Source organism: Equus caballus, chromosome 24, assembly GCF_041296265.1.
Source record: "Equus caballus isolate H_3958 breed thoroughbred chromosome 24, TB-T2T, whole genome shotgun sequence".
NCBI lineage: Eukaryota > Metazoa > Chordata > Mammalia > Perissodactyla > Equidae > Equus > Equus caballus.
Window position 1 is genome coordinate 41,560,170 of NC_091707.1, and position 2,960 is coordinate 41,563,129.

Consider the following 2,960-nt stretch of genomic DNA (forward strand, 5'->3'; position numbering starts at 1 on the left):
AAAATTAAAATATAGAAGTACCATTAGTTTAATGATTATATATGTTATGTTTTTAGTATATTGACTTTATAAGGATTATTATAAATTCTATTGGTTTGACATGATATTTAAAAGACACATTCAAGATATATTTCTTGGGATTAATTTTAACCACGTCTATAAGGACAAACCTCTCCTTCTAAAGTTTATATCACTGTTGCAGATCTGAGGTTCAGATGATTTTGTATATTAATGTCCTGAAATACATGTGCTCCAGATCTTAGAAATCACATACACTGTTTTTTTTTTTTTAATAATTTCCTAATGTAAACTATGGCTAAAACAATAAGCTGTGAAACTTGACTCTTTTAGAAATAGTTACTCCTTCAAGAAATGAAATTTCTTTCAGCATAATTATAATTTGTGGATATTGTATATTTATAAAAGTCTGTTGCTTGATAATTTTCCACTTGGATTTAACTCAGCATCTTGCTCTTACACTTTACCCTCTGTGTATGTCTTTTAAATAAGTGAACTTATAATTAAAGAAGCTACTATATATGAATGACATTAAATTGGCATTTCATAACCCACCTGTTACAATCTATATATACGCTCTGGCTTCTTTATTTAGAACAGTTATTTATTTATTACAAACACATCTTTTGGTTCCTAAAGTCATTATGAAAATAAAGGACATCGTGTTCCTGGCGTTTAAAACAAGATTCAGTTGTTCAGTGGCAGCTTCAGCTTCAGGGAGGGAACGGAGGGAGCAACAGCAGAGTTCAGCAGCACCTCCTCCTCAATAAGGAAGCACTTGACTCTGCTCCATGCCCAGTATTACAACTGCGAGGGTTTCACTTTTCCTGGTAGCCTGAAGGAAATAGAAATTATAGGTGAACTTTTCATGGCTTGGCTTTTAATTTTGCCTCAGATTTGAAAAGGGCTTTCATTCATTCCTTCAGTCAATCAATTATCCACTGCAGGCTAATTGTATCTCCATGCCAGGCATTATGTTTGATTCTGGGAAATACCAGTAACCTGACCCAATGATCTCAAGGCAAGTTCAGACAACAGCCCCACCTCTAGTCTAGCCATACTCTGGCCATGCTTTTAAAATGATTTGCAGCTACCACCCATGCTAAGCTTTCAACAGCCCTGATGTTTCTTCTTTTTCTCCTTTATGTGTCTCCAAAATGTCTGATGGTTCTTCAAGGCAAGTCCTTTTCTGGAAATTTCACAGTCTTCATCCCCTGAAGCCTCGGAGCATATTAGCACTTCTTTTCTCTCTGCTCCGTAGACCCTGCCTGCACCAGCGATAGAACACTTACCACATTGTTTTGTAGCATTCTGTTTATCGTCTGTCTCCCCCATGAGCCAGTAAACAACTGAAGACCAGGATTTTCTCTCTGACCGTTGACGTATGACGAAAGCCTGTCTCAGACTTGGGCAGAGCATATGTTGGAAGGAAGGAAAGAAATGGAGTGAAATGGAATGAAATAGACATCCTTGGCAAGAGAGCCCGTGGAGTCTCCTTGTCAGCCTCCTATGATGGAGTTTCATTTTCTCCAGGATGTGTACGTTGGGAGTGAGGGTGGGAGACGTAGCTGTCTAAATATTAGATTCAAGCACTTTCTAATAATTTATTTTAATCCCTTGTTTATAAAAGCTAAAGCATAGTGCTTTGTCATTAAAGATATAAACAAAGCAAAACAAAACAAAAATACGTCACCAACAATCACGGCTCAACACCCGGCATGCGAAACTTTGGCAGAGACAATTTCCCAGCGGAGGCTCAGAGCCCAGCCCACTACAGCCTCCTGAGGTCGTCATTTGCTGATCTCAGTTAAAGGGAACACAGGGGATGATCTATTGCCTGGCTGCCACATGGTGCTCTTTCAACCTGGTATCTGTCAAGATCGGAAGAAGATAATGCCACTTTACATCATTTACAGTGAGACTGCAGCAGCAGGAAGCAGGCAGGTTGAAAGTGCACAGCTCACATTGCTTCCTTGAGGCTCTCCCATCCTCAGAAACAATGCATATTTCTCTGAAGATTAGCTGGTTGAATGGCAAAAGAATCACATACACACACACATCCCTAAGAGAGCAAAGCAAAGACAGAGAAAAAGAGATGAAAAGTCCTCTGCAGTAAGACTGAAACTAAATTTAAACTTCTTATCTTAAGGTAATACTATCTAAATTCATTTCAATTCAATGTGCAAAAAGCAGTGAATGGAAATGAAAATACTGTTTTATTTATTTATTTATTTTTGGTGAGAAAGATTGACCCTGAGCTAATATCTGGTCTTCCTTTTTTTGCTTCCTTCATTTTATATGTGGGACGCCACCATAGTATGGCTTGATGAGTGGTGTGTAGGTCCAGGCTCGGGGTTCCTAACCCGTAAATCCTAGCCAAATTAGATGTGGGAACTTAACCACTACTCCACTGGGCCAGCCTCTGAAAATATTATTTTTAAGGAGAATCTTTTTAAAGCAGTAGCATTAATTTAAAAAAAAAAAACTATAAATTACCCACAATTAATTACCAAAATGCAAAACAATTTCTGTCATTGCATATTATCTAAAACATTTATCCATATTTACATAATAGTACATTTAATACAATAGTGCATTTATTTTTATTATCATATCAATAATATTTTTTGGTTTAATTTAGTTGCCGAATAAATTTTTATTGTGTTCAAGTGACTTGGTTTATATATCCTAGGAAAATCATTACATCCATTTTGAGGCTATATTAGATAATCCTGCAATGAACATCCTCATATGATATATTTTGTTTGCTTAGAATAAAGTCCAAGGTAAAATTCCTTAATCACAATATATGGTTATTATTAGGTCTCTTGTTTTGCACTGGCATACTGCTTATTACAAGTCTTCTTTGAGGTTACCATGCCAAGAGCGATGGATGAGCACATCAGCTGCATCAGCTCACAGCAATACCTTTTCATTTTTCA

The 2,960-nt window shown here is 36.8% G+C and overlaps 1 long non-coding RNA gene across 1 annotated transcript; it reads right to left on the reverse strand.

The window, feature by feature from the left end:
• Positions 1 to 403: 403 nt before the first annotated feature.
• Positions 404 to 1,851, reverse strand: LOC138920564 (uncharacterized). The gene is made up of 3 exons (XR_011431964.1): positions 1,712 to 1,851; positions 1,311 to 1,423; positions 404 to 853 (listed from the first exon to the last, which is right to left on the reverse strand). It is a non-coding gene; the product is annotated as an uncharacterized lncRNA (long non-coding RNA).
• Between the last annotated feature and the right edge of the window lie 1,109 nt (positions 1,852 to 2,960).